Source organism: Sorex fumeus, unplaced genomic scaffold (assembly GCF_029834395.1).
Source record: "Sorex fumeus unplaced genomic scaffold, SorFum_2.1 ptg000024l, whole genome shotgun sequence".
Taxonomy (NCBI): Eukaryota; Metazoa; Chordata; class Mammalia; order Eulipotyphla; family Soricidae; genus Sorex; species Sorex fumeus.
Genome location: NW_026606081.1, coordinates 21,121,703 through 21,131,658, shown reverse-complemented (window position 1 = coordinate 21,131,658; position 9,956 = coordinate 21,121,703).

Genomic DNA, 9,956 nt, shown 5'->3' with positions numbered 1-9,956 from the left:
TTATCAGGAGTCTGGCCTCTACAGGGATGGAGGTGTAGGTCAGGGCAAGGGCCACTATGACCACAATAAAGACAAGTGGTCACTCTGGCGAAGGATGGTGCCGAAAGGAGGCAAAAGGGACATGCATGAAGCCCTCTCAGAGACGGCAGAGTGAACCACAGGGCAGAGAGAGGCAGAGGCACAGAGGCAGGCATGAGGGGAGGGGGTACACTGGGACATGGCAGGGGAAGTGGGCACGAGAGGAGGGACTGAGGCTGGAATACTGTACTGCTGAGACCCAATCATGAGTAATGAGATTCACCGGGGTGAATTCTTTTTTAATTTCATTGTCACTGTCACTGTCACTGTCCTCCCGTTGTTCATTGATTTGCTTGAGTGGGCCCAGTAACGTCTCCATTTTGAGACTTATTGTTACTGTGTTTGGTACATTGAATACATCACAGGTAGTTTGCCAGGCTTTGCCGTGTGGGCAAGATACTCTCGGTAAAGTCATGAAATTTACATACAAGTGGTACTACATGGAAAGTATCATGTCAAGCGAAATGACTCAGAAAGAAAGGGATAGACATAGAAAGATTGCATTCATCTGGGGAACATAAAGTAACAAAATAGGAGACCAACGCCCAAGAATGGCCAGGATTAGTACCAGGAATTTTACTCCATGGCTTGGAGGCCAACCACACATGCTAGGGGAAAAGGGAGCTCAGACAGAGAAGGGAGCACCAAATAAAGGGTATTGGGAGGATCCTCCCAGGATGGGAGAAGCATGCTGAAAGTAGACTATAGACTAAACATGATTGTCACCCATTGCCACTTTTGCAAACCACAACACCCAATAAGAGAGAGAGAACAAAAGGGAATGCCCTGCCACAGAGGCAGGGTGGGATGGGGGGGATGGGGGTGGGAGGGATTCTGGGATCCGTGGTGGTGGGAAATGGGCACTGGTGGAGGGATGAGTATTTGATCATTGTATAATTGAAACCCAAGCACAAAAATTTGTAAGTCTACAGCTGTACCTCATGATGTCTCACTAATTAAAAAAAAAATACTCTCGGTACCTTGCCGGGTTCTCTGAGAGGGGTGGAGGAATCGAACCTGGCTCAGCCAGGCTGGCTTCGCGCAAGGCAAATGCCCTACCGCTGTACTATCCTATCTCATGACCAAACGAGATTCATTCCGGGGAGCAAGGAGAGTCCAAAGCTCAGAAACCAACCAGCACAATACGGCAGGCCAGCAGCATGAAGGCTCGGGTTCAGAAGGAGAGAACGCTGTTGATGAGATTCAACATGCATCCATGATTTAAAAAATAAAATAAAAGCCCTCAGCAGAGTAGGTAAGAAGACACAACAAACCCACAGCCCACACCCTGCTCCTGGGGGCATCCAAAAGCACCTTCAGGACCAAGCACACGGCCAGAATCTCTATTTCTCCATGATTGTTCAACGTAGTTTTGGAAGTTCATGGAAATCAAACAGAAAAAGGAAGTCAAAGCAGAAAATAAGTTCAACTGCCACTATCTGCAGCTGACACGCTTATATACGTAAAGACCACTAAAAATTCACAGAATAAGCGAATACAGCAAAGTAGCAGGTTACAAAGTGAACGCAAGAATTGGTAGCATGTCTATATGCAAATAATGAGCTAAAAGAAAAGTAAAAAGACATCCTCATTTAAAACAGCGTCCCCGAACATCAAATACTTAGGAATCAACTTAACAGAGGAGGTTAGAGGCATATATACCTTGAAAACTATAAGCCACTTATGAAAGAAACCCCTGGTGATCAATTGGGGGGGGGGTTGACTCCGCGCCAGGCTGTTTCCACTTGGGGCGCCCCGGAAGGGGGTGGGTGAGAGCCCTCCCCGCCCCAAGGGACCCAGCGCCGGCAGCTGACCTCCACTACCCAACCGCTTCCACGCTCCAGGCCACTTTCCAGACTGTGCCACACATCATAAGACACTTCCTACCCATTGTCGATAATTACCACACCATGTTTGATGGGGTTCAGACAGTAGGCAAAAGATCTCTTGGAGAGCCCAGCAAGAAATATATATATATATATATATATATATATATATATATATATATATATATAGGCTGGAGCAATAGCACAGCACTAGGGCATTTGCCTTGTGCGTAGCCAGCCTGGCCAAGTCGGGTTCAATTCCTCCGCCCCTCTAGGAGAGCCCAGCAAGCTACCAAAGAGTATCTTGCCCGCAAAGCAAAGCCTGGCAAGCTACCCGTGATGTATTCAATATACCAAACACAGTCACAACAAGTCTCACGATGGAGATGTTACTGGGCCCGCTCGAGCAAATCGATGAACAATGGGAGGACAGTGACAGTGATATATATATATATATATATATATATATATATATATATATATATATCTTGGAGAGCCCGGCAAGCTACTGAGAGTATCCTGCCTGCACAACAGAGCCTGGCAAGCCAGCTTTGGTGTATCAATATGCCAAAAACAGTAATAATAATGGGTCTCATTCCCCTGACCCTGAAAGTGCCTCCAATACGTTGGGAAAGATGAGTAAGGAGAGGCTGCTAAAATCTCAGGGCTGGGATGAATAGAGGTGTTACTGGCGCCTGCTCGAATAAACTGATGAACAATGGGATGACAGTGTGATACAGTGTGTGATGAAAGAAACAGAAGAAGACACCAAGAAACTGAAGATGTTCCATGGTCATGGTCTGCCACACCAGGTCATGGCTCAGCGGGGCTCTCAAGATTCTGGTGCTTTTCTCAAATCACGAAGACCACTGCAGAGCTTCCCGAGAGGGCGAAGCAATTCTGAGGAGAAATGAGGGAATTCCCACCTTCCCCAGCTTCACTTAAAACAAACAAAACTGTGACACACCCTGAGACCAGGGACAGAGCTGAAATTAGAGTGAACCTTCAGGTCCATTCTTAGCTTTTGACAAAGATTCTGGGTTTGTGGAGGGGACCAAGGAAAGCTCCTTCAACAATGGTGAGGAAAGTGGTTAGCTACCCGCAGAGAGAACGCTCCTGTCTCACGCCACCCACTAACTTCAGCTCAAGTGGATGAAAGGCCTGGAACCCGCGAGTCCCCTGAGGAAGAGCCTGCGAGCTCTGCGGGTTATGGGCCTCAGGTGTGCCGCCAACGATCCCTCTCCAGCGCCCAGACAGAGCCAGAGACAAACTAGTGGGACCACATTCAGCTGAAAGGGTTTGCAGGGCTGGAACAAAAGCACCGGCCTGAATGGAGAGACATTTGCATGCTGCACATCAGATACGGGGGGCCAAGACTGAAGGGCCTCCAGCGCCACAACAGTGAGGGTACCGAGGGGACCGGGTGACTCAGGAGCCAGGAACATGAGAACAGTCTCCTGAGGAGTCTCGTCTGGGAACCCGAAACTCTCTGGGCTGAGTAACCAATCCCTCCCCCCAGTAGAGTGAGTTCCTCAAGACTCAGCTCTGCTGCTGCCAGGCCAGGGCCTGCCCGACTCGTGCTCCTGAGCCCGTGTTTCACGCCCTCCTGGGACCCCCACCCCTGGGACTCAGGAGGCCTGCGACCCCCGTGGGCCAGCCCGGCCGCCTCGGGTGCCACCTTGGGGGCTCAGGGGCTGGGGTTCTCATTTCTCTCATTGGAGTGCTCCTGTTCTCCTAGGTGTCCTCCACTCGGGACCATGATGGGGTGGGGTGGGGGCTCCGTGCCCTGCTCCAGGTGGGAAACGCTATAGGAATCTGCCTGAGGTAGAGCTGGGGGAGGTGGGGCAGAGAGGGAGGACCCAGGCCTGTCCCCTCCCCCAGAGGGAGCAGCCCCGACCCCCTCCTCCCCATCCCTCCTCCTCTCATCCCTTTGTCCCTCTGTCCTGTTGGCGTCTAAACTGCTGAGCGCTCAGAGCCAACTGAGGTCCCAATAACCCTCTGATTGAATCGATGGTTTTCCAATGCCCGGGGGTTGCTTTCAAAGTCCTCATCCCTCGGGAGTGAAGTCTCGGCCTCTCAGCTTGGCTCTGGGGCGAGTGTCTCCCTCCTGTCCCTGCGGGTGCTGCCCAGGGCTCCCCCCTCTCTCCACCCCGTGGAGACTGAGGCTCTGTCTGCCTGCCTTCAGAGCTGTGTCCCTCCTGTGGGCAAGCGGAGGGGACTGGGAGGGCTTGGCTGCCACACACAAGTCCAGCTGCCCGGCTGGCCTGGCCAGACACAGCTGCACTCAGTGTCTGTCCATCAGGCCCTGGGAGCGTGGGACGTTATTGGAGGGGACAGTCGCAAGTCACAGAAGCTTCATCTGTGGAGTTCGGCCACAGTGAGGGGGCAAAGGCCTGGAACGTGCCGGGAGTATATTAAGTCCCATGGAAAATTTCTGTGAGGAAAGGCATCTGGGAAGGTTTCCTGAGTAGAGCAAAGGTACCTGGGAACATTCTAGGGCTTTCTTCTTTTTATTAACTCCCTGTCTGGACCTGAGGGCCCAGAAGAAACCCTGTCACTGACATGGGTGTGCAAAGATCCTGGGGCAGGATGCCCCAGCCCCTGGACTTTTTGTAGGGCTCCACCTGGCCTAGGGCAGAAGATGGAGCCCGGGGCTGCACACAAGCCAGGCATCTGCTCTTCTGCTTCACACACATTCCTGGACCCTAATTGCTGATTTTTCTGAATTTGCATTTGGCTATTACTAAGACTAAACACTCTTTTGTGTGTTTATTATTTTATTTTCAAACATGCTACAGTCAGCAGTCCAGTAGCTTATTGGCCAACATCTGCACTTAGCTGGGCACCGTGCCCACCCGCCAGCCCTGGGCCGTCTCTGGACCCTGCGTCTTCTTGTCTCTGCTCTTCGTGCCCCAGTTCAGTGAGCAAACGCAGCTTGTGTCTTTGCCTCTTAGGGTGTAACTGCGCTTGCCTAGAGGATGGGAGCTGTGATTCGGGAACATTCCTGACTTTAAAGTCAAATAAACACGCTGTAGAGAAACGGGGTTTTACATTGGTCTCTGCTCTGGGGGTGTCTAGTGCAGACTCTAAGCTTCTAAGATCCTCTTAGGTGGAAGAATCAGGCCCGGAGCTCCGCGGCATCCAGTAAGCCTCTTCCTCCTGTGGAGGCTGATTTGGACCCCCACAAGGTTGATGTTTCCGGGGCTGCTTCCAGACCCGCCTCTGGCAGGCCCTGGGCGCATGCCCGTGACCTGCCTTGGGACCCCTCGGGCCCTCCGTCCTGAGCACCGGCCAGAGCAGGGGTGGGACAAAGAAGCCACAGTGATCAGAACATGTCTCGTGTGTGAGGAATGCAGAGTTGGAGCTAGGGGGAGTGTGGAAGGGCCGGGAGCCTCGGCACACGTTCCTCGCAGGGCTCTGCACTGGCCACTGGCCCCCAAGTCCACCATTCGGCAATTCCTGGAGGTGCGGTCAGGGAGAATCCTGAGAAACCAATGGAAGGATGGAAGGAGAAGGGCCTCCACCCGCAGCGCCAGGCCCAGACGTGTGTTTGTGTGTGTGTGCAAGCATGTGTGCATGTATTGGCATGTGCACATGTGTGGTGTGTGCACATATGTGGTGTGTGTGCATGTATAAGGTCGTGCACATGTGTGGTGTTGTGTGCACATGTGTGGTATGCATGTACATGTGTGGTGTGTGTGCATACATGTAGTGTATGCACATATGCGGTGTGTGCATGTGTGAGGTGTGTGCACATATGTGGCATGTGTGCATGTATAAGGTTGTACACCTGTGTAGTATGTGTGCCTGTGTGTGGCATGTGTGCACATGTGTGGTGTGTGCACATCTGTGACATGTGTGCGTGTGTGTGGTATGTGTGCATATATGTGGCTGTGTGCACGTGTGTGACACGTGTGCATGTGTGTGCAGTGTGGAGGCTGGGAGCCTCTCCCGTGCTCTCACTGGGTCCTGTCAGGCTGTCGGGTGGTGAGGGCGGCTCTGCTCTGGCTGCCTCTGTGGGCTCTGGGGACCCGTGTCCTGCACACACAGTGTGTCAGGAAACCCCCAGCCTCTGCTAACCAAACTGGGCTGTGACATCTGTCACCCGGGAAAGAATGGGCAGGGGATGGCATCTAGCTAATGGCAGAGTCTCTTCTTCCCCACTGCACAGCGGACACATGTGCACAGGTGCACACACACATCTATGTGCTGCGACATACAACACATACCACTTTCACGTAGACATGCACAATGAATACATGCACAGACACACATGTATATCTATGGATAGAACACGTACGTAACTGCACGGGGTGCACAAATGCAGTATACACGCATACACGTACATGCCTGTAGATACACCATAGCATGCATGCATGCAAGATATGCCACACATGCAAACATACCTAACCACACATGTATGTAAATTGTGTGCACGTGTGATCGCACAATGCACAGGAACTCACAGGACATGCCCACAGATATGCGCAGATGAACATGCCTGCACTCATGTGGCATGCATGCACGCATGTACACGGGCGTGCACAAACCCCCGTGTCCGGCTCACTGCTCTCCAGCGTGGTGCTGGAGCTCATCCCCCTGCTGTCCCCTCAGAACCGGGGTCAGCAGAGGAGACACAGGAGGCCGTGCCCTACACGGCTGTGTCTGCCCCGAGCCCTCCCGGTCGGCACCGGCCAGTCTCCCCAGGAAGCCCGAGCCCACCTGAGCACAGACACAGCCATGCCCTGCCAGGAAGCAGCCCAGGGGAGCGTGGGGGTCATTCTGAGCCTGGTCTGGACCCAGGCTGGAGCCCCAGGCAGGGGCAGCAGGGGCAGTGTGTGAGTGTGCGCATGCCTGTACCCTCCTGTCTGCGGGGGACCCTGGGCGTTGAGAAGAGCCTGGTGATGCCCTGGTAGGACCTGCCTTCCCCTCTACCCCTGGGGGCAGGGCAGGAGGCGCCCGCTGGCCGGGCCAGGCTGGCCTGCAGCAGACGCCGGCGGGTGTCTGACTCGGGCTGACGCGCTGCTACACTGAGAGCAGCAAGTCATGAACCCAGAGCTGCAGAGCCGTGACCTCGGAGCAGACACGAGAAATCAAATTTGCTCCCAAACAGCTGCGGCGCCAACGCGTGCCAGCGAGTCCGCAGAGACGGACGCACACCAGGCCTCCCGCTCGTCACGATTCTGCATCCTGCCACCACCACCCGCCCCCGCCCCCCCCTCCTGCCACCCCCCACCGCCACTCTGATGGGCCTGGAGGCCCCTCCTGGCCCAGCACAGGCCTGGCCACACCCTCTTCACTGCAAACACAGGTTTCCCAGTGCCCTGGGCCTGACGTCCTCCCCTGCCCCTCACCCCTGCCTGTCTCACTCTCTTCGCTCATCCCTCCCCGCCCCTCCCCCTCTGCCCCTCCGTGTGCAGACTCTGCCAGGGCCTCTTTGTGCCAGCACCGTGCTGGGTGTCCATGTGGGCAGACACCAGGGCCCTTCAGGCGATGATGCTCAAGGACATCCAAGGCCCTTGGGTTCAGCAAGGCAGTGCCCTAACCACTGGGCTTTCTCTTCGGCCCCACATGACTCAGGTTTAGGTATCTCAGGCATATGCTCGATGCCTCCCTCCTCCTTCCTCATTCCCTGAGCGTCCCCCACCTTCTGGATGCCTGTGAGGTGATGGGGCCTCTTGGTCAGGACACCCCCCCCCTTCGCCTTTATGCCTTGCCCCGAGGGAGTGTTGGCTGCAGGCCAGCATCAGGCACCTCCTGCTCTCCCTGTGCCCAAGGCTCCAGAGTCTTGCTTTTTGTTTAACAGGACAAGTGGGAAAGCCTCTGTCTCCAGGAAAGACAACCTGGTTCTCAGGTCTGTAGGAACTCTCACCCACGCAGACCAGGCTCCTACGCTTGGTCTTTGGCCCTTGGCCTTGCTCCTCGTCCCCGTCCACGGTTGCAGTGAGATGCAGGCCAGAAGGGCACTGCAGCACGTACTCCTGCCCTGCCTGTACCCAGCCCAGGCGCGCGACCCCCGGGACCCAACTCAAAAGCACAAACCTCATTCACTACCCGCCGGGCTACAGCACGGGGGCTTAGACACCAGCCTCAGGACATTGGAGTGTCTGTGGTTTCCTCTGTCATGAAGTTGGCTGGAATCCCGGGCGCCACCTGACCGCGTCCTCGTCCCCGGCTGGGTCTCTGCTGAGGGGTCATGTCCACCCGGCTCCTTGGGCTCCCAGACTGCGGTTAGAGCACGGTCTGGCCTCAGCTCTCCCGAGCCAGAAAACGCTGCTCTGTCCAGGCCCTTGGCGGCCACCCCCCCATCTGCCCATTGGGGCCCTCGGCAGCCACCCCCCCCAGCACAGAGAAGGGCTGCCCCCACCCGCCTACGTACTCGCTTCCTCTCTGCTTCATTTTTTTGCCCCCGAGAGGTGCACACATGAGAGTCTACATGTGTGTGTGCACGTCTCTGTATCCGTGTGTGCACTTGTGTAGCCGGCTGTGCATGTATGTTCATACATCTGTGTATCCTTGTGTGCGTGTGTGTGCACGTCTGTGTATCCACGTGTGCATTTGTGTGGCTGTGCAGGTGTGTTCACATATCTGTGTACCCGTGTGTGCATGTGTGTACATGTCTGTGTATCTGTGTGTGTGCATTTGTGTGGCTGTGCACGTGTGTTCACACGCTGTATATCTGTGTTTGCATACGTGTGGTTGTGCATGTGTGTGTGCACACCTCTGTGTATCCACATGTGCGTGTGTCTGTGCGTGCTTGTGTTTGTGTAGATATTTCCACCTGCCCAGCCCAAGAAGGACCCTCAGATCTGACAGTGGTCTTGTCCCCTATCCCTGGATGTGCCGAGCCCTGCCCTGTCTCACCTTCTCGGGTGGGCCTGGACGGCCCCTCTCATGTCCTCCCTTCCTGCGGGCGGGAGACGGCTCCACTCTGCAGCACCTGCCTCTCAGAGACCATTTCCTGGACTTTTCTTCCTAGTTATCCAGTTTTCCACCCCCATGATTTGCAAGCATGCGTGAGACACCCAGGACTCTGCATGGTCACTACCCCATGGCCAGGCCAACTCTGGGCCTCGAGAGAAAGTACGAGAGTCCAGGCACTGGCCTTGCGTACAGCCCACCCTGGCTCCACCCCTGGAACACAACAGGCTCTGGGTCCCCCAGGGCTGCCGGGCATGGCCCCGAGCCTTCCCCCAACAATGAAGACCCACAGGTCTTGCTTTTGGCCTTGGCCTGCCGCTTTCCAGCCTGGGAATCCTCAGAGAGGAGAAGCCATTCCCCCCGCCCCCCCCGCCCCCCAGCTCCCGGTAACGGCTCTGCGGGTCCTGCCTCGGGGTGGAGAGGGCAGCCTCGGGGTGGGCACTGCAGGGCCTCGCTCAGGCCTCTGTGCTCGGGGACAGCCTCCCTCCTGCCCAGCGCCAGCACCCCCGGGGTTGAAGGCGGCCCAGAGGTTCCTCCCCAACAAAAAGTCCCGGCGACACCAGCCAACGTCACCCTGGGTTCAGAGGTTCCAGCCCTGAGCCCCTGATGAAACCACAGAGGGCCCGAGGGACATGACCCTGACTGGTACTTTGTCATGAAGATAAATCATTTCCTCACAGTGATAACAAATCAAGCAAGAAAAAAATGTATTTGGAAACAAAGTGGTCACAGATTTATCCATACACCCAGTTCTGAGAAATCCGAAGAATGCAGCTTCTCCTCTGGACACGGCTTCGAGGCCTGAAGTGTGAGGCAGGCGAGCAGACCCGCCACCCACGCTCTGCTCCCGCTCAGAACTCAATTACAGCCCTCCCGGGGCGCCCGCACTTCCCGAGAACCACGGACAGCCGTGCCCTTAGCTGCTCTTCTGCCAAAGGGTCACTATGGAAATACGCCCTTCTCCATCGGGTGTCCAGATGCATCCCCGCTGGGGAGCAGGCTGGGCGTGGCGGACACTGAGTCACGGACATTCGTGGGCACGTAGCTGGCATTAGCTGAGCCCTGGGAGAGGTTACGGCGATGGGCCATTCCTCAGAGAACTCTCTGACAACTCTAGACTTAAGGTCATAT